This window comes from Balaenoptera physalus (assembly GCF_965194825.1).
Source record: "Balaenoptera physalus genome assembly, chromosome: 18".
NCBI classification, from domain to species: Eukaryota; Metazoa; Chordata; class Mammalia; order Artiodactyla; family Balaenopteridae; genus Balaenoptera; species Balaenoptera physalus.
The window spans coordinates 82,065,265-82,088,381 of record NC_138899.1 but is presented as its reverse complement, the minus strand read 5'-3'; the positions used below and the strand labels follow the sequence as shown (position 1 = coordinate 82,088,381).

The window sequence follows — 23,117 nt, the reverse complement described above, 5'->3', positions numbered from 1 at the left end:
CTAACCCTAACGCGTGCCCTAATCCTAACCCCTACCCTATCCCTAACACGTACCCTAATCCTAACCCGTACCCTAAACCGAGCCCTAACCCTATCACTAACCCTAACCCTAAGCCATACCCTACACCGTACCCGAAGCCCTCCCCGAACCCGTACCCTAAGCCTAACCCTAACCCTAGGCTACCCTTGACTGCTTCTGCCTCCAATAGATTTCCTATGCACTAGTGTTTTAAGGAACAGCTTAAAAAGAGAATCCTAATGTGATTTCTTTATAATGGTGTGTTCCTTATCGTATCCTAGTGTCTAAACTCTTCTCCATGGCTGGACCCCCAAATAATATTCCTATACGTGCTATGGGTTATCTAGAGAGTGGGATACGTTTAATAACTACCCTAACACTAACACGTACCCTAACCCTAACCCCTACCCTAACCCTAACACGTACGCTAATCCTAAACCGTACCCTAAACCGAGCCCTAAACCTAACCCTAACCCTAACCCTAACCCTAACCCTAACCCTAACCCTAACCCTAACCCTAACCCTAACCCTAACCCTAACCCTAACCCTAACCACTACCCTAACCTTAACACGTACCCTAATCCTATCCCGTACACTAAACCGAGCCCTAACCCTAACACTAACCCTAACCCTAACCCTAAGCCATACCCTACGCCGTACCAGAAACACTCCCCGAACCCGTACCCTAAGCCGTACCCTAAGCCTAACCCTAAGCCTAACCCTAACCCTAGGCTACCCTTGACTGCTTCTGCCTCCCATAGATTTCCTATGCACTAGTGTTTTAAGGAACAGCTTAAAAAGAGAATCCTAATGTGATTTCTTTATAATGGGTGTGTTCCTTATCTTATCCTAGTGTCTAAACTCTTCTCCATGGCTGGACCCCCAAATAATATTCCTTTACGTGCTATGGGGTATCTAGAGAGTGGGATAGGTTTAATAACTACCCTAACCCTAACCCGTACCCTAACCCTAACTCCTACCCTAACCCTAACACGTACCCTAATCCTAAACAGTACCCTAAACCGAGCCCTAACCCTAACCCTAACCCTAACCCTAACCCTAACCCTAACCCTAAGGCGTACCCTAACCCTAACCCCTACTGTAACCCTAACACGTACCCTAATCGTAACCAATACCCTAAACCGAGCCCTAACCCTAACACTAACCCTAACCCTAACCCTAACCCATACCCTACGCCGTACACGAAGCCCTCCCCGAAACCGTACCCTAAGCTGTACCCTAAGCCTAACCCTAAGCCTAACCCTAACCCTAGGCTACCCTTGACTGCTTCTGCTTCCAATAGATTTCCTAAACACTAGTGTTTTAAGGAACAGCTTAAAAAGAGAATCCTAATGTGATTTCTTTATAATGTGTGTGTTCCTTATATTATCTTAGTGTCTAAACTCTTCTCCATGGATGGACCCCCAAATAATATTGCTTTACGTGCTAAGGGGTATCTAGAGAGTGGGATAGGTTTAATAACTACCCTAACCCTAACGCGTACCCTAACCCTAACCCCTACCCTAACCCTAACACGTACCCTAATCCTAACCTGTACCCTAAACCGAGCCCTAACCCTAAAACTAACCCTAACCCTAACCCTAACCCATACCCTATGCCGTACCCGAAGCCCTCCCCTAACCCATACCCAAAGCCGTACCCTAAGCCTAACCCTAAGCCTAACCCTAAACCTAGGCTACCCTTGACTGCTTCTGCCTCCAATAGATTTCCTAAGCACTAGTGTTTTAAGGAACAGCTTAAAAAGAGAATCCTAATGTGATTTCTTTATAATGTGTGTGTTTCTTATATTATCTTTGTGTCTAAACTCTTCTCCATGGCTGGACCCCCAAATAATATTCCTTTACGTGCTAAGGGGTATCTAGAGAGTGGGATAGGTTTAATAACTACCCTAACCCTAACGCGTACCCTAACCCTAACCCCTACCCTAACCCTAACACGTACCCTAATCCTAACCAGTACCCTAAACCGAGCCCTAACCCTAACCCTAACCCTAACTCATACCCTACGCCATATCCGAAACCCTCCCCGAACCCGTACCCTAAGCCGTACCCTAAACCTAACCCTAAGCCTAACCCTAACCCTAGGCTACCCTTGACTGCTTCTGCCTCCAATAGATGTCCTAAGCACTAGTGTTTTAAGGAACAGCTTAAAAAGAGAATCCTAATGTGATTTCTTTTTAATGGGTGTGTTCCTTATCTTATCCTAGTGTCTAAACTCTTCTCCATGGCTGGACCCCCAAATAATATTCCTTTACGTGCTAAGGGGTATCTAGAGAGTGGGATAGGTTTAATAACTACCCTAACCCTAACGCGTACCCTAACCCTAACCCCTACCCTAAACCTAACACGTACCAGAATCCTAACCCGTACCCTAAACCGAGCCCTAACCCTAACACTAACCCTAACCCTAACCCTAACCCATACCCTACGCCGTACTCGAAGCCCTCCCCGAACCTGTACCCTAACCCGTACCCTAAGCATAACCCTAAGCCTAACCCTAACCCTAGGCTACCCTTGACTTCTTCTGCCTCCAATAGATTTCCTAAGCACTAGTGTTTTAAGGAACAGCTTAAAAAGAGAATCCTAATGTGATTTCTTTATAATGGGTGTGTTCCTTATCTTATCCTAGTGTCTAAACTCTTCTCCATGGCTGGACCCCCAAATAAAATTCCTTTACGTGCTATGGGGTATCTAGAGAGTGGGATAGGTTTAATAACTACCCTAACCTTAACACGTACCCTAACCCTAACCCCTACCCTAACCCTAACACGTACCCTAATCCTAAACAGTACCCTAAACCGAGCCCTAACCCTAACACTAACCCTAACCCTAACCCTAAGCCATACCCTACGCCGTACCAGAAACACTCCCCGAACCCGTACCCTAAGCCGTACCCTAAGCCTAACCCTAAGCCTAACCCTAACCCTAGGCTACCCTTGACTGCTTCTGCCTCCAATAGAATTCCTAAGCATTACTGTTTTAAGGAACAGCTTAAAAAGAGAATCCTAATGTGATTTCTTTATAATGGGTGTGTTCCTTATCTTATCCTAGTGTCTAAACTCTTCTCCATGGCTGGACCCCCAAATAATATTCCTTTACGTGCTAAGGGGTATCTAGAGAGTGGGATAGGTTTAATAACTACCCTAACCCTAACGCGTGCCCTAATCCTAACCCCTACCCTATCCCTAACACGTACCCTAATCCTAACCCGTACCCTAAACCGAGCCCTAACCCTATCACTAACCCTAACCCTAAGCCATACCCTACACCGTACCCGAAGCCCTCCCCGAACCCGTACCCTAAGCCTAACCCTAACCCTAGGCTACCCTTGACTGCTTCTGCCTCCAATAGATTTCCTATGCACTAGTGTTTTAAGGAACAGCTTAAAAAGAGAATCCTAATGTGATTTCTTTATAATGGTGTGTTCCTTATCGTATCCTAGTGTCTAAACTCTTCTCCATGGCTGGACCCCCAAATAATATTCCTATACGTGCTATGGGTTATCTAGAGAGTGGGATACGTTTAATAACTACCCTAACACTAACACGTACCCTAACCCTAACCCCTACCCTAACCCTAACACGTACGCTAATCCTAAACCGTACCCTAAACCGAGCCCTAAACCTAACCCTAACCCTAACCCTAACCCTAACCCTAACCCTAACCCTAACCCTAACCCTAACCCTAACCCTAACCCTAACCCTAACCCTAACCACTACCCTAACCTTAACACGTACCCTAATCCTATCCCGTACACTAAACCGAGCCCTAACCCTAACACTAACCCTAACCCTAACCCTAAGCCATACCCTACGCCGTACCAGAAACACTCCCCGAACCCGTACCCTAAGCCGTACCCTAAGCCTAACCCTAAGCCTAACCCTAACCCTAGGCTACCCTTGACTGCTTCTGCCTCCCATAGATTTCCTATGCACTAGTGTTTTAAGGAACAGCTTAAAAAGAGAATCCTAATGTGATTTCTTTATAATGGGTGTGTTCCTTATCTTATCCTAGTGTCTAAACTCTTCTCCATGGCTGGACCCCCAAATAATATTCCTTTACGTGCTATGGGGTATCTAGAGAGTGGGATAGGTTTAATAACTACCCTAACCCTAACCCGTACCCTAACCCTAACCCCTACCCTAACCCTAACACGTACCCTAATCCTAAACAGTACCCTAAACCGAGCCCTAACCCTAACCCTAACCCTAACCCTAACCCTAACCCTAACCCTAAGGCGTACCCTAACCCTAACCCCTACTGTAACCCTAACACGTACCCTAATCGTAACCAATACCCTAAACCGAGCCCTAACCCTAACACTAACCCTAACCCTAACCCTAACCCATACCCTACGCCGTACACGAAGCCCTCCCCGAAACCGTACCCTAAGCTGTACCCTAAGCCTAACCCTAAGCCTAACCCTAACCCTAGGCTACCCTTGACTGCTTCTGCTTCCAATAGATTTCCTAAACACTAGTGTTTTAAGGAACAGCTTAAAAAGAGAATCCTAATGTGATTTCTTTATAATGTGTGTGTTCCTTATATTATCTTAGTGTCTAAACTCTTCTCCATGGATGGACCCCCAAATAATATTGCTTTACGTGCTAAGGGGTATCTAGAGAGTGGGATAGGTTTAATAACTACCCTAACCCTAACGCGTACCCTAACCCTAACCCCTACCCTAACCCTAACACGTACCCTAATCCTAACCTGTACCCTAAACCGAGCCCTAACCCTAAAACTAACCCTAACCCTAACCCTAACCCATACCCTATGCCGTACCCGAAGCCCTCCCCTAACCCATACCCAAAGCCGTACCCTAAGCCTAACCCTAAGCCTAACCCTAAACCTAGGCTACCCTTGACTGCTTCTGCCTCCAATAGATTTCCTAAGCACTAGTGTTTTAAGGAACAGCTTAAAAAGAGAATCCTAATGTGATTTCTTTATAATGTGTGTGTTTCTTATATTATCTTTGTGTCTAAACTCTTCTCCATGGCTGGACCCCCAAATAATATTCCTTTACGTGCTAAGGGGTATCTAGAGAGTGGGATAGGTTTAATAACTACCCTAACCCTAACGCGTACCCTAACCCTAACCCCTACCCTAACCCTAACACGTACCCTAATCCTAACCAGTACCCTAAACCGAGCCCTAACCCTAACCCTAACCCTAACTCATACCCTACGCCATATCCGAAACCCTCCCCGAACCCGTACCCTAAGCCGTACCCTAACCCTAACCCTAAGCCTAACCCTTACCCTAGGCTACCCTTGACTGCTTCTGCCTCCCATAGATTTCCTAAGCACTAGTGTTTTAAGGAACAGCTTAAAAAGAGAATCCTAATGTGATTTCTTTATAATGGGTGTGTTCCTTATTTTATCCTAGTGTCTAAACTCTTCTCCATGCCTGGACACCCAAATAATATTCCTTTACGTGCTATGGGGTATCTAGAGAGTGGGATAGGTTTAATAACTACCCTAACCCTAACGCGTACCCTAACCCTAACCCCTACCCTAACCCTAACACGTACCCTAATCCTAAACAGTAACCTAAACCGAGCCCTAACCCTAACACTAACCCTAACCCTAACCCTAACCCATACCCTACGCCGTACCCGAAGCCCTCCCTGAACCCGTACCCTAAGCCGTACCCTAAGCCTAACCCTAAGCCTAACCCTAACCCTAGGCTACCCTTGACTGCTTCTGCTTCCAATAGATTTCCTAAGCACTAGTGTTTTAAGGAACAGCTTAAAAAGAGAATCCTAATGTGATATCTTTATAATAGGTGTGTTCCTTATATTATCTTAGTGTCTAAACTCTTCTCCATGGCTGGACCCCCAAATAATATTCCTTTACGTGCTAAGGGGTATCTAGAGAGTGGGATAGGTTTAATAACTACCCTAACCCTAACGCGTACCCTAACCCTAACCGCTACCCTAACACTAACACGTACCCTAATCCTAACCCGTACCCTTAACCGAGCCCTAACCCTAACACTAACCCTAACCCTAACCCTAAGCCATACCCTGCGCCGTACCAGAAACACTCCCTGAACCCGTACCCTAAGCCGTACCCTAATCCTAACCCTAACCCTAGGCTACCCTTGACTGCTTCTGCCTCCCATAGATTTCCTATGCACTAGTGTTTTAAGGAACAGCTGAAAAAGAGAATCCTAATGTGATTTCTTTATAATGGGTGTGTTCCTTATCTTATACTAGTGTCTAAACTCTTCTCCATGGCTGGACCCCCAAATAATATTCCTTTACGTGCTATGGGGTATGTAGAGAGTGGGATAGGTTTAATAACTACCCTAACCCTAACACGTACCCTAACCCTAACCCCTACGCTAACCCTAACATGTACCCTAATCCTAAACAGTACCTTAAACCGAGCCCTAACCCTAACACTAACCCTAACCCTAACCCTAACCCATACCCTACGCCGTACCCGAAGCCCTCCCTGAACCCGTACCCTAAGCCGTACCCTAAGCCTAACCCTAAGCCTAACCCTAACCCTAGGCTACCCTTGACTGCTTCTGCCTCCAATAGATTTCCTAAGCACTAGTGTTTTAAGGAACAGCTTAAAAAGAGAATCCTAATGTGATTTCTTTATAATGGGTGTGTTCCTTATATTATCTTAGTGTCTAAACTCTTCTCCATGGCTGGACCCCCAAATAATATTCCTTTACGTGCTAAGGGGTATCTAGATAGTGGGATAGGTTTAATAACTACCCTAACCCTAACGCGTACCCTAACCCTAACCCCTACCCTATCCCTAACACGTACCCTAATCCTAACCCGTACCCTAAACCGAGCCCTAACCCTAACACTAACCCAAACCCTAACCCTAAGCCATACCCTACGCCGTACACGAAGCCCTCCCCGAACCCGTACCCTAAGCCGTACCCTAAGCCTAACCCTAAGCCTAACCCTAACCCTAGGCTACCCTTGACTGCTTCTGCCTCCAATAGATTTCCTAAGCACTAGTGTTTTAAGGAACAGCTTAAAAAGAGAATCCTAATGTGATATCTTTATAATATGTGTGTTCCTTATATTATCTTAGTGTCTAAACTCTTCTCCATGGCTGGACCCCCAAATAATATTCCTTTACCTGCTAAGGGGTATCTAGAGAGTGGGATAGGTTTAATAACTACCCTAACCCTAACGCGTACCCTAACCCTAACCCCTACCCTAACCCTAACATGTACCCTAATCCTAACCCGTACCCTAAACCGAGCCCTAACCCTAACACTAACCCTAACCCTAACCCTAAGCCATACCCTACGCCGTACCAGAAACACTCCCCGAACCCGTACCCTAAGCCGTACCCTAAGCCTAACCCTAAGCCTAACCCTAACCCTAGGCTACCCTTGACTGCTTCTGCCTCCCATAGATTTCCTATGCACTAGTGTTTTAAGGAACAGCTTAAAAAGAGAATCCTAATGTGATTTCTTTATAATGGGTGTGTTCCTTATCTTATCCTAGTGTCTAAACTCTTCTCCATGGCTGGACCCCCAAATAATATTCCTTTACGTGCTATGGGGTATCTAGAGAGTGGGATAGGTTTAATAACTACCCTAACCCTAACACGTACCCTAACCCTAACCCCTACCCTAACCCTAACACGTACCCTAATCCTAAACCGTACCCTAAACCGAGCCCTAACCCTAACACTAACCCTAACCCTAAACCTAAGCCATACCCTACGCCGTACCCGAAGCCCTCCCTGAACCCGTACCCTAAGCCGTACCCTAAGCCTAACCCTAAGCCTAACCCTAACCCTAGGCTACCCTTGACTGCTTCTGCCTCCAATAGATTTCCTAAGCACTAGTGTTTTAAGGAACAGCTTAAAAAGAGAATCCTAATGTGATTTCTTTATAATCTGTGTGTTCCTTATATTATCTTAGTGTCTAAACTCTTCTCCATGGCTGGACCCCCAAATAATATTCCTTTACGTGCTAAGGGGTATCTAGAGAGTGGGATAGGTTTAATAACTACCCTAACCCTAACGCGTACCCTAACCCTAACCCCTACCCTAACCCTAACACGTACCCTAATCCTAACCCGTACCCTAAACCGAGCCCTAACCCTAACACTAACCCTAACCCTAACCCTAACCCATACCCTACGCCGTACCTGAAGCCCTCCCCGAACCCGTACCCTAAGCCGTACCCTAAGCCTAACCCTAAGCCTAACCCTAACCCTAGGCTACCCTTGACTGCTTCTGCCTCCAATAGATTTCCTAAGCACTAGTGTTTTAAGGAACAGCTTAAAAAGAGAATCCTAATGTGATTTCTTTATAATGGGTGTGTTCCTTATCTTATCCTAGTGTCTAAACTCTTCTCCATGGCTGGACCTCCTAATAATATTTCTTTACGTGCTAAGGGGTATCTAGAGAGTGGGATAGGTTTAATAACTACCCTAACCCTAACGCGTACCCTAACCCTAACCCCTACCCTAACCCTAACACGTACCCTAATCCTAACCCATACCCTAAACCGTACCCTAAGCCTAACCCTAACCCTAGGCTACCCTTGACTGCTTCTGCCTCCAATAGATTTCCTATGCACTAGTGTTTTAAGGAACAGCTTAAAAAGAGAATCCTAATGTGATTTCTTTATAATGGTGTGTTCCTTATCGTATCCTAGTGTCTAAACTCTTCTCCATGGCTGGACCCCCAAATAATATTGCTTTACGTGCTAAGGGGTATCTAGAGAGTGGGATAGGTTTAATAACTACCCTAACCCTAACGTGTACCCTAACCCTAACCCCTACCCTAACCCTAACACTTACCCTAATCCTAACCTGTACCCTAAACCGAGCCCTAACCCTAACACTAACCCTAACCCTAACCCTAACCCATACCCTATGCCGTACCCGAAGCCCTCCCCTAACCCATACCCAAAGCCGTACCCTAAGCCTAACCCTAAGCCTAAGCCTAAACCTAGGCTACCCTTGACTGCTTCTGCCTCCAATAGATTTCCTAAGCACTAGTGTTTTAAGGAACAGCTTAAAAAGAGAATCCTAATGTGATTTCTTTATAATGTGTGTGTTCCTTATATTATCTTAGTGTCTAAACTCTTCTCCATGGCTGGACCCCCAAATAATATTCCTTTACGTGCTAAGGGGTATCTAGAGAGTGGGATAGGTTTAATAACTACCCTAACCCTAACGCGTACCCTAACCCTAACCCCTACCCTAACCCTAACACGTACCCTAATCCTAACCAGTACCCTAAACCGAGCCCTAACCCTAACCCTAACCCTAACTCATACCCTACGCCATATCCGAAACCCTCCCCGAACCCGTACCCTAAGCCGTACCCTAACCCTAACCCTAAGCCTAACCCTAACCCTAGGCTACCCTTGACTGCTTCTGCCTCCAATAGATTTCCTAAGCACTAGTGTTTTAAGGAACAGCTTAAAAAGAGAATCCTAATGTGATTTCTTTATAATGGGTGTGTTCCTTATCTTATCCTAGTGTCTAAACTCTTCTCCATGGATGGACCCCCAAATAATATTGCTTTACGTGCTAAGGGGTATCTAGAGAGTGGGATAGGTTTAATAACTACCCTAACCCTAATGCGTACCCTAACCCTAACCCCTACCCTAACCCTAACACGTACCCTAATCCTAACCCGTACCCTAAACCGAGCCCTAACCCTAACACTAACCCTAAGCCTAACCCTAACCCATACCCTACGCCGTACCCGAAGCCCTCCCCGTACCCGTACCCAAAGCCGTACCCAAAGCCTAACCCTAAGCCTAACCCTAACCCTAGGCTACACTTGACTGCTTCTGCCTCCAATAGATTTCCTAAGCACTAGTGTTTTAAGGAACAGCTTAAAAAGAGAATCCTAATGTGATTTCTTTATAATGTGTGTGTTCCTTATATCATGTTAGTGTCTAAACTCTTCTCCATGGCTGGACCCCCAAATAATATTCCTTTACGTGCTAAGGGGTATCTAGAGAGTGGGATAGGTTTAATAACTACCCTAACCCTAACGCGTACCCTAAGCCTAACCCCTACCGTAACCCTAACACGTACCCTAATCCTAACCAATACCCTAAACCGAGCCCTAACCCTAACACTAACCCTAACCCTAACCCATATCCTACGCCGTACCCGAAGCCCTCCCCGAAACCGTACCCTAGGCCGTACCCTAAGCCTAACCCTAACCCTAGGCTACCCTTGACAGCTTCTGCCTCCAATAGATTTCCTAAGCACTAGTGTTTTAAGGAACAGCTTAAAAAGAGAATCCTAATGTGATTTCTTTATAATGGGTATGTTCCTTATCTTATCCTAGTGTCTAAACTTTTCTCCATTGCTGGACCCCCAAATAATATTCCTTTACGTGCTTAGGGGTATCTAGATATTGGGATAGGTTTAATCACTACCTTAACCCTAACACGTACACTAACCCTAACCACTACCCTAACCCTAACACGTACCCTAATCCTAACCCATACCCTAAAACGAGCCCTAACCCTAACACTAACCCTAACCCTAACCCATACCCTACGCCGTACCCGAACCCCTCCCAGAACCCGTACTCTAAGCCGTACCCTAAACCTAACCCTAAGCCTAACCCTAACCCTAGGCTACCCTTGACTGCTTCTGCCTCCAATAGATGTCCTAAGCACTAGTGTTTTAAGGAACAGCTTAAAAAGAGAATCCTAATGTGATTTCTTTTTAATGGGTGTGTTCCTTATCTTATCCTAGTGTCTAAACTCTTCTCCATGGCTGGACCCCCAAATAATATTCCTTTACGTGCTAAGGGGTATCTAGAGAGTGGGATAGGTTTAATAACTACCCTAACCCTAACGCGTACCCTAACCCTAACCCCTACCCTAAACCTAACACGTACCAGAATCCTAACCCGTACCCTAAACCGAGCCCTAACCCTAACACTAACCCTAACCCTAACCCTAACCCATACCCTACGCCGTACTCGAAGCCCTCCCCGAACCTGTACCCTAACCCGTACCCTAAGCATAACCCTAAGCCTAACCCTAACCCTAGGCTACCCTTGACTTCTTCTGCCTCCAATAGATTTCCTAAGCACTAGTGTTTTAAGGAACAGCTTAAAAAGAGAATCCTAATGTGATTTCTTTATAATGGGTGTGTTCCTTATTTTATCCTAGTGTCTAAACTCTTCTCCATGCCTGGACACCCAAATAAGATTCCTTTACGTGCTATGGGGTATCTAGAGAGTGGGATAGGTTTAATAACTACCCTAACCCTAACGCGTACCCTAACCCTAACCCCTATCCTAACCCTAACACGTACCCTAATCCTAAACAGTACCCTAAACCGAGCCCTAACCCTAAAACTAACCCTAACCCTAACCCTAACCCATACCCTACGCCATACCCGAAGCCCTCCCTGAACCCGTACCCTAAGCCGTACCCTAAGCCTAACCCTAAGCCTAACCCTAACCCTAGGCTACCCTTGACTGCTTCTGCTTCCAATAGATTTCCTAAGCACTAGTGTTTTAAGGAACAGCTTAAAAAGAGAATCCTAATGTGATATCTTTATAATGTGTGTGTTCCTTATATTATCTTAGTGTCTAAACTCTTCTCCATGGCTGGACCCCCAAATAATATTCCTTTACATGCTAAGGGGTATCTAGAGAGTGGGATAGGTTTAATAACTACCCTAACCCTAACGCGTACCCTAACCCTAACCCCTACCCTAACCCTAACACGTACCCTAATCCTAACCCGTACCCTAAACCGAGCCCTAACCCTAACACTAACCCTAATCCTAACCCTAAGCCATACCCTACGCCGTACCAGAAACACTCCCCGAACCCGTACCCTAAGCCGTACCCTAAGCCTAACCCGAAGCCTAACCCTAAGCCTAGGCTACCCTTGACTGCTTCTGCCTCCCATAAATTTCCTATGCACTAGTGTTTTAAGGAACAGCTTAAAAAGAGAATCCTAATGTGATTTCTTTATAATGGGTGTGTTCCTTATCTTATCCTAGTGTCTAAACTCTTCTCCATGGCTGGACCCCCAAATAAAATTCCTTTACGTGCTATGGGGTATCTAGAGAGTGGGATAGGTTTAATAACTACCCTAACCTTAACACGTACCCTAACCCTAACCCCTACCCTAACCCTAACACGTACCCTAATCCTAAACAGTACCCTAAACCGAGCCCTAACCCTAACACTAACCCTAACCCTAACCCTAAGCCATACCCTACGCCGTACCAGAAACACTCCCCGAACCCGTACCCTAAGCCGTACCCTAAGCCTAACCCTAAGCCTAACCCTAACCCTAGGCTACCCTTGACTGCTTCTGCCTCCAATAGAATTCCTAAGCATTACTGTTTTAAGGAACAGCTTAAAAAGAGAATCCTAATGTGATTTCTTTATAATGGGTGTGTTCCTTATCTTATCCTAGTGTCTAAACTCTTCTCCATGGCTGGACCCCCAAATAATATTCCTTTACGTGCTATGGGTTATCTAGAGAGTGGGATAGGTTTAATAACTACCCTAACCCTAACGCGTGCCCTAATCCTAACCCCTACCCTATCCCTAACACGTACCCTAATCCTAACCCGTACCCTAAACCGAGCCCTAACCCTATCACTAACCCTAACCCTAAGCCATACCCTACACCGTACCCGAAGCCCTCCCCGAACCCGTACCCTAAGCCTAACCCTAACCCTAGGCTACCCTTGACTGCTTCTGCCTCCAATAGATTTCCTATGCACTAGTGTTTTAAGGAACAGCTTAAAAAGAGAATCCTAATGTGATTTCTTTATAATGGTGTGTTCCTTATCGTATCCTAGTGTCTAAACTCTTCTCCATGGCTGGACCCCCAAATAATATTCCTATACGTGCTATGGGTTATCTAGAGAGTGGGATACGTTTAATAACTACCCTAACACTAACACGTACCCTAACCCTAACCCCTACCCTAACCCTAACACGTACGCTAATCCTAAACCGTACCCTAAACCGAGCCCTAACCCTAACACTAACCCCTAACATAACCCTAACACGTACCCTAAACCTATCCGGTACCCTAAACCTAGCCCTAACCTTAACATTAACCCTAACCCTAACCCATACACTACGCCGTACCCGAAGCCCTCCCCGAAGCCATACCCTAAGCCGTACCCTAAGCCTAAACCTAAGCCTAACCCTAACCCTAGGCTACCCTTGAATGCTTCTGCCTCCAATAGATTTCCTGAACACTAGTGTTTTAAGGAACAGCATAAAAAGAGAATCCTAATGTGATTTCTTTATTATGGGTGTGTTTCTTATCTTATCCTAGGGTCTAAACTCTTCTCCATGGCTCGACCCCCAAATAATATTCCTTTACGTGCTAAGGGGTATCTAGAGAGTGGGATAGGTTTAATAACTACCCTAACCCTAATGCGTACCCTAACCCTAAACCCTACCCTAACCATAACACATACCCTAATCCTAACCCGTACCCTAAACGGAGCCCTAACTCTAACACTAACCCAAACACTAACCCTAACCCATACCCTACGCCGTACCCGAACCCCTCCCCGAACCCGTACCCTAAGCCGTACCCTAAGCCTAACCCCAAGCCTAACCCTAACCCTAGGCTACCCTTGACTGCTTCTGCCTCCAATAGATTTCCTAAGCACTAGTGTTTTAAGGAACAGCTTAAAAAGAGAATCCTAATGTGATTTCTTTATAATGTGTGTGTTCCTTATATTATCTTAGTGTCTAAACTCTTCCCCATGGATGGACCCCCAAATAATATTGCTTTACGTGCTAAGGGGTATCTAGAGAGTGGGGTAGGTTTAATATCTACCCTAACCCTAACGCGTACCCTAAAAATAACCCCTACCCTAACCCTAACACGTACCCTAATCCTAACCTGTACCCTAAACCGAGACCTAACCCTAACACTAACCCTAACCCTAACCCATACCCTACGCCGTACCCGAAGCCCTCCCCGAACCCGTACCCTAAGCCGTACCCTAAGCCTAACCCTAACCCTAGGCTACACTTGACTGCTTCTGCCTCCACTAGATTTCCTATGCACTAGTGTTTTAAGGAACAGCTTAAAAAGAGAATCCTAATGTGATTTCTTTATAATGGGTGTGTTCCTTATCGTATCCTAGTGTCTAAACTCTTCTCCATGGCTGGACCCCCAAATAATATTCCTTTACGTGCTATGGTGTATATAGAGAGTGGGATAGGTTTAATAACTACCCTAACCCTAACACGTACCCTAACCCTAACCCCTACCCTATCCCTAACACGTACCCTAATCCTAACCCGTACCCTAAACCGAGCCCTAACCCTATCACTAACCCTAACCCTAACCCTAAGCCATACCCTACGCCGTACACGAAGCCCTCCCCGAACCCGTACCCTAAACCGTACCTTAAGCCTAACCCTAAGCCTAACCCTAACCCTAGGCTACCCTTGACTGCTTCTGCCTCCAATAGATTTCCTAAGCACTAGTGTTTTAAGGAACAGCTTAAAAAGAGAATCCTAATGTGATATCTTTATAATGGGTGTGTTCCTTATATTATCTTAGTGTCTAAACTCTTCTCCATGGCTGGACCCCCAAATAATATTCCTTTACCTGCTAAGGGGTATCTAGAGAGTGGGATAGGTTTAATAACTACCCTAACCCTAACGCGTACCCTAACCCTAACCCCTACCCTAACCCTAACACGTACCCTAATCCTAACCCGTACCCTAAACCGAGCCCTAACCCTAACACTAACCCTAACCCTAACCCTAAGCCATACCCTACGCCGTACCAGAAACACTCCCCAAACCCGTACCCTAAGCCTAACCCTAAGCCTAACCCTAACCCTAGGCTACCCTTGACTGCTTCTGCCTCCAGTAGATTTCCTAAGCACTAGTGTTTTAAGGAACAGCTTAAAAAGAGAATCCTAATGTGATTTCTTTATAATGGGTGTGTTCCTTATCTTATCCTAGTGTCTAAACTCTTCTCCATGGCTGGACCCCCAAATAATATTCCTTTACGTGCTAAGGGGTATCTAGAGAGTGGGATAGGTTTAATAACTACCCTAACCCTAACGCGTACCCTAACCCTAACCCCTATCCTAACCCTTACCCTAAACCGAGCCCTAACCCTAACACTAACCCTAACCCTAACCCTAACCCATACCCTACGCCATATCCGAAGCCCTCCCCGAACCCGTACCCTAAGCCGTACCCTAAGCCTAACCCGAAGCCTAACCCTAACCCTAGTCTACCCTTGACTGCTTCTGCCTCCAATAGATTTCCTAAGCACTAGTGTTTTAAGGAACAGCTTAAAAAGAGAATCCTAATGTGATTTCTTAATAATGGGTGTGTTCCTTATCTTATCCTAGTGTCTAAACGCTTCTCCATGGCTGGACCCCCAAATAATATTCCTTTACGTGCTAAGGGGTATCTAGAGAGTGGGATAGGTTTAATAAGTACCCTAACCCTAACGCGTACCCTAACCCTAACCCCTACCCTAACCCTAACACGTACCCTAATCCTAACCCTTACCCTAAACCGAGCCCTAACCCTAACACTAACCCTAAACCTAACCCTAACCCATGCCCTACGCCGTACCCGAAGCCCTACCCAAACCCGTACCCTAAGCCGTACCCTAAGCCTAACCCTAAGCCTAACCCTAACCCTAGGCTACCCTTGAGTGCTTCTGCCTCCAATAGATTTCCTAAGCACTAGTGTTTTAAGGAACAGCTTAAAAAGAGAATCCTAATGTGATTTCTTTATAATGGGTATGTTCCCTATCTTATCCTAGTGTCTAAACTCTTCTCCATGGCTGGACCCCCAAATAATATTCCTTTACGTGCTAAGGGGTATCTAGAGAGTGGGATAGGTTTAATAACTACCCTAAGCCTAATGCGTACCCTAACCCTAACCCTAACACGTACCCTAATCCTAACCCGTAACCTAAACGGAGCCCTAACCCTAACACTAACCCAAACCCTAACCCTAACCCATAGCCTACGCCGTACCCAAACCCCTCCCCGAATCCATACCCTAAGCCGTATCCTAAGCCTAACCCCTAGCCTCACGCTAACCCTAGGCTACCCTTGACTGCTTCTGCCTCCAATAGATTTCCTAAGCACTAGTGTTTTAAGGAACAGCTTAAAAAGAGAATTCTAATGTGATTTCTTTATAATGTGTGTGTTCCTTATATTATCTTTGTGTCTAAACTCTTCTCCATGGATGGACCCCCAAATAATATTGCTTTACGTGCTAAGGGGTATCTAGAGAGTGGGATAGGTTTAATAACTACCCTAACCCTAATGCGTACCCTAACCCTAACACCTACCCTAACCCTAACACGTACCCTAATCCTAACCCGTACCCTAAACCGAGCCCTAACCCTATCACTAACCCTAACCCTATCCCTAACCCATACCCTACGCCGTACCCGAAGCCCTCCCCGAACCCGTACCCTAAGCCGTACCCTAAGCCTAACCCTAAGCCTAACCCTAACCCTAGGCTACCCTTGACTGCTTCTGCCTCCAATAGATTTCCTAAGCACTAGTGTTTTAAGGAACAGCTTAAAAAGAGAATCCTAATGTGATTTCTTTATAATGGGTGTGTTCCTTATCTTTTCCTAGTGTCTAAACTCTTCTCCATGGCTGTACCCCCAAATAATATTCCTTTACGTGCTAAGGGGTATCTAGAGAGTGGGATAGGTTTAATAACTACCCTAACCCTAACGCGTACCCTAACCCTAACCCCTATCCTAACCCTTACCCTAAACCGAGCCCTAACCCTAACACTAACCCTAACCCTAACCCTAACCCATACCCTACGCCATATCCGAAGCCCTCCCCGAACCCGTACCCTAAGCCGTACCCTAAGCCTAACCCTAAGCCTAACCCTAACCCTAGGCTACCCTTGACTGCTTCTGCCTCCAATAGATTTCCTAAGCACTAGTGTTTTAAGGAACAGCTTAAAAAGAGAATCCTATTGTGATTTCTTAATAATGGGTGTGTTCCTTATCTTATCCTAGTGTCTAAACGCTTCTCCATGGCTGGACCACCAAATAATATTCCTTTACGTGCTAAGGGGTATCTAGAGAGAGGGATAGCTTTAATAACTACCCTAACCCTAACGCGTACCCTAAACCTAACCCCTACCCTAACCCTAACACGTAACCTAATCCTAACCCGTACCCTAAACCGAGCCCTAACCCTAAAACTAACCCTAACCCTAACCCTAACCCATACCCTACGCCGTGCCCGAACCTCTCCCCGAACCCATACCCTAAGCCGTACCCTAACCCTAACCCTAAGCCTAACCCTAACCCTAGGCTACCCTTGCCTGCTTCTGCCTCCAATAGATTTCCTAAGCACTAGTGTTTTAAGGAACAGCTTGAAAAGAGAATCCTAATGTGATTTCTTTATAATGGGTGTGTTCCTTTTCTTTTCGTAGTGTCTAAACTCTTCTCCATGGCTGGACCCCCAAATAATATTCCTTTAAGTTCTAAGGGGTATCTAGAGAGTGGGATAGGTTTAATAAGTACCCTAACCCTAACGCGTACCCTAACCCTAACCCCTACCCTAACCCTAACACGTACCCTAATCCTAACCCTTACCCTAAACCGAGCCCTAACCCTAACACTAACCCTAAACCTGACCCTAACCCATGCCCTACGCCGTACCCGAAGCCCTCCCCGAACCCGTACCCTAAGCCGTACCCTAAGCCTAACCCTAAGCCTAACCCTAACCCTAGGCTACCCTTGAGTGCTTCTGCCTCCAATAGATTTCCTAAGCACTAGTGTTTTAAGGAACAGCTTAAAAAGAGAATCCTAATGTGATTTCTTTATAATGGGTGTGTTCCTTATCTTATCCTAGTGTCTAAACTCTTCTCCATTGCTGGACCCCCAAATAATATTCCTTTACGTGCTAAGGGGTATCTAGAGAGTGGGATAGGTTTAATAACTACCCTAACCCTAATGCGTACCCTAACCCTAACCCCTACCCTAACCCTAACAAGTACCCTAATCCTAACCCGTACCCTAAACGGAGCCCTAACCCTAACACTAACCCAAACCCTAACCCTAACCCATACCCTACGCCGTACCCAAACCCCTCCCCGAACACATACCATAAGCCGTACCCTAAGCCTATCCCCAAGCCTCACCCTAACCTTAGGCTACCCTTGACTGCTTCTGCCTCCAATAGATTTCCTAAGCACTAGTGTTTTAAGGAACAGCTTAAAAAGAGAATCCTAATGTGATTTCTTTATAATGGGTGTGTTCCTTATCTTATCCTAGTGTCTAAACTCTTCTCCATGGCTGGACCCCCAAATAATATTCCTTTACGTGCTAAGGGGTATCTAGAGAGTGGGATAGGTTTAATAACTACCCTAACCCTAAAGCGTACCCTAACCCTAACCCCTACACAAACACTAACACGTACCCTAATCCTAACCCGTACCCTAAACGGAGCCCTAACCCTAACACTAACCCTAACCCTACCCCTAACCCATACCCTACGCCGTACCCGAAGCCCTCCCCGAAGCCATACCCTAAGCCGTACCCTAAGCCTAAACCTAAGCCTAAACCTAACCCTAGGCTACCCTTGAATGCTTCTGCCTCCAATAGATTTCCTAAGCACTAGTGTTTTAAGGAGCAGCTTAAAAAGAGAATCCTAATGTGATTTCTTTATAATGGGTGTGTTTCTTATCTTATCCTAGGGTCTAAACTCTTCTCCATGGCTGGACCCCCATATAATATTCGTTTACGTGCTAAGGGGTATCTCGAGAGTGGGATAGGTTTAATAACTACCCTAACCCTAATGCGTACCCTAACCCTAACCGCTATCCTAACCCTAACACGTACCCTAATCCTAACCCGTACCCTAAACGGAGCCCTAACCCTAACACTAACCCAAACCCTAACCCTAACCCATACCCTAAGCCGTACCCGAACCCCTCCCCGAACCCGTACCCTAAGCCGTACCCTAAGCCCAACCCCAAGCCTAACCCTAACCCTAGGCTACCCTTGACTGCTTCTGCCTCCAATAGATTTCCTAAGCACTAGTGTTTTAAGGAACAGCTTAAAAAGAGAATCCTAATGTGATTTCTTTATAATGTGTGTGTTCCTTATATTATATTAGTGTCTAAACTCTTCTCCATGGATGGACCCCCAAATAATATTGCTTTACATGCTAAGGGGTATCTAGAGAGTGGGATAGGTTTAATAACTACCTTAACCCTAACGCGTACCCTAACCCTAACCCCTACCCTAACCCTAACACGTACCCTAATCCTAACCTGTACCCTAAACCGAGACCTAACCCTAACACTAACCCTAACCCTAACCCATACCCTACGCCGTACCCGAAGCCCTCCCCGAACCCGTACCCTAAGCCTAACCCTAAGCCTAACCCTAACCCTAGGCTACCCTTGACTGCTTATGCCTCCAATAGATTTCCTATGCACTAGTGTTTTAAGGAACAGCTTAAAAAGAGAATCCTAATGTGATTTCTTTATAATGGGTGTGTTCCTTATCGTATCCTAGTGTCTAAACTCTTCTCCATGGCTGGACCCCCAAATAATATTCCTTTACGTGCTAAGGGGTATCTAGAGAGTGGGATAGGTTTAATAACTACCCTAACCCTAACACATACCCTAACCCTAACACCTACCCTAACCCTAACACGTACCCTAATCCTAACCCGTAACCTAAACGGAGCCCTAACCCTAACACTAACCCAAACCCTAACCCTAACCCATAGCCTACGCCGTACCCAAACCCCTCCCCGAATCCATACCCTAAGCCGTATCCTAAGCCTAACCCCTAGCCTCACGCTAACCCTAGGCTACCCTTGACTGCTTCTGCCTCCAATAGATTTCCTAAGCACTAGTGTTTTAAGGAACAGCTTAAAAAGAGAATTCTAATGTGATTTCTTTATAATGTGTGTGTTCCTTATATTATCTTTGTGTCTAAACTCTTCTCCATGGATGGACCCCCAAATAATATTGCTTTACGTGCTAAGGGGTATCTAGAGAATGGGATAGGTTTAATAACTACCCTAACCCTAACGCGTACCCTAACCCTAACACCTACCCTAACCCTAACACGTACCCTAATCCTAACCCGTACCCTAAACCGAGCCCTAACCCTACCACTAACCCTAACCCTATCCCTAACCCATACCCTACGCCGTACCCGAAGCCCTCCCCGAACCCGTACCCTAAGCCGTACCCTAAGCCTAACCCTAAGCCTAACCCTAACCCTAGGCTACCCTAGACTGCTTCTGCCTCCAATAGATTTCCTAAGCACTAGTGTTTTAAGGAACAGCTTAAAAAGAGAATCCTAATGTGATTTCTTTATAATGGGTGTATTCCTTATCTTTTCCTAGTGTCTAAACTCTTCTCCATGGCTGTACCCCCAAATAATATTCCTTTACGTGCTAAGGGGTATCTAGAGAGTGGGATAGGTTTAATAACTACCCTAACCCTAACGCGTACCCTAACCCTAACCCCTATCCTAACCCTTACCCTAAACCGAGCCCTAACCCTAACACTAACCCTAACCCTAACCCTAACCCATACCCTACGCCATATCCGAAGCCCTCCCCGAACCCGTACCCTAAGCCGTACCCTAAGCCTAACCCTAAGCCTAACCCTAACCCTAGGCTACCCTTGACTGCTTCTGCCTCCAATAGATTTCCTAAGCACTAGTGTTTTAAGGAACAGCTTAAAAAGAGAATCCTATTGTGATTTCTTAATAATGGGTGTGTTCCTTATCTTATCCTAGTGTCTAAACGCTTCTCCATGGCTGGACCACCAAATAATATTCCTTTACGTGCTAAGGGGTATCTAGAGAGAGGGATAGCTTTAATAACTACCCTAACCCTAACGCGTACCCTAAACCTAACCCCTACCCTAACCCTAACACGTAACCTAATCCTAACCCGTACCCTAAACCGAGCCCTAACCCTAAAACTAACCCTAACCCTAACCCTAACCCATACCCTACGCCGTGCCCGAACCTCTCCCCGAACCCATACCCTAAGCCGTACCCTAACCCTAACCCTAAGCCTAACCCTAACCCTAGGCTACCCTTGCCTGCTTCTGCCTCCAATAGATTTCCTAAGCACTAGTGTTTTAAGGAACAGCTTGAAAAGAGAATCCTAATGTGATTTCTTTATAATGGGTGTGTTCCTTTTCTTTTCCTAGTGTCTAAACTCTTCTCCATGGCTGGACCCCCAAATAATATTCCTTTAAGTTCTAAGGGGTATCTAGAGAGTGGGATAGGTTTAATAAGTACCCTAACCCTAACGCGTACCCTAACCCTAACCCCTACCCTAACCCTAACACGTGCCCTAATCCTAACCCTTACCCTAAACCGAGCCCTAACCCTAACACTAACCCTAAACCTGACCCTAACCCATGCCCTACGCCGTACCCGAAGCCCTCCCCGAACCCGTACCCTAAGCCGTACCCAAAGCCTAACCCTAAGCCTAACCCTAACCCTAGGCTACCCTTGAGTGCTTCTGCCTCCAATAGATTTCCTAAGCACTAGTGTTTTAAGGAACAGCTTAAAAAGAGAATCCTAATGTGATTTCTTTATAATGGGTGTGTTCCTTATCTTATCCTAGTGTCTAAACTCTTCTCCATTGCTGGACCCCCAAATAATATTCCTTTACGTGCTAAGGGGTATCTAGAGAGTGGGATAGGTTTAATAACTACCCTAACCCTAATGCGTACCCTAACCCTAACCCCTACCCTAACCCTAACAAGTACCCTAATCCTAACCCGTACCCTAAACGGAGCCCTAACCCTAACACTAACCCAAACCCTAACCGTAACCCATACCCTACGCCGTACCCAAACCCCTCCCCGAACACATACCATAAGCCGTACCCTAAGCCTATCCCCAAGCCTCACCCTAACCTTAGGCTACCCTTGACTGCTTCTGCCTCCAATAAATTTCCTAAGCACTAGTGTTTTAAGGAACAGCTTAAAAAGAGAATCCTAATGTGATTTCTTTATAATGGGTGTGTTCCTTATCTTATCCTAGTGTCTAAACTCTTCTCCATGGCTGGACCCCCAAATAATATTCCTTTACGTGCTAAGGGGTATCTAGAGAGTGGGATAGGTTTAATAACTACCCTAACCCTAAAGCGTACCCTAACCCTAACCCGTACCCTAAACGGAGCCCTAACCCTAACACTAACCCTAACCCTACCCCTAACCCATACCCTACGCCGTACCCGAAGCCCTCCCCGAAGCCATACCCTAAGCCGTACCCTAAGCCTAAACCTAAGCCTAAACCTAACCCTAGGCTACCCTTGAATGCTTCTGCCTCCAATAGATTTCCTAAGCACTAGTGTTTTAAGGAGCAGCTTAAAAAGAGAATCCTAATGTGATTTCTTTATAATGGGTGTGTTTCTTATCTTATCCTAGGGTCTAAACTCTTCTCCATGGCTGGACCCCCATATAATATTCGTTTACGTGCTAAGGGGTATCTCGAGAGTGGGATAGGTTTAATAATTACCCTAACCCTAATGCGTACCCTAACCCTAACCGCTATCCTAACCCTAACACGTACCCTAATCCTAACCCGTACCCTAAACGGAGCCCTAACCCTAACACTAACCCAAACCCTAACCCTAACCCATACCCTAAGCCGTACCCGAACCCCTCCCCGAACCCGTACCCTAAGCCGTACCCTAAGCCCAACCCCAAGCCTAACCCTAACCCTAGGCTACCCTTGACTGCTTCTGCCTCCAATAGATTTCCTAAGCACTAGTGTTTTAAGGAACAGCTTAAAAAGAGAATCCTAATGTGATTTCTTTATAATGTGTGTGTTCCTTATATTATATTAGTGTCTAAACTCTTCTCCATGGATGGACCCCCAAATAATATTGCTTTACATGCTAAGGGGTATCTAGAGAGTGGGATAGGTTTAATAACTACCTTAACCCTAACGCGTACCCTAACCCTAACCCCTACCCTAACCCTAACACGTACCCTAATCCTAACCTGTACCCTAAACCGAGACCTAACCCTAACACTAACCCTAACCCTAACCCATACCCTACGCCGTACCCGAAGCCCTCCCCGAACCCGTACCCTA

General features: G+C 45.9%; 1 long non-coding RNA gene across 2 annotated transcripts in view; it reads right to left on the bottom strand.

The window, feature by feature from the left end:
- LOC309647333 overlaps window positions 1–23,117 on the bottom strand; it is a 320,722-nt gene that overhangs the window by 166,726 nt on the left and 130,879 nt on the right. The gene's annotated exons all lie outside the window — the stretch shown is intronic.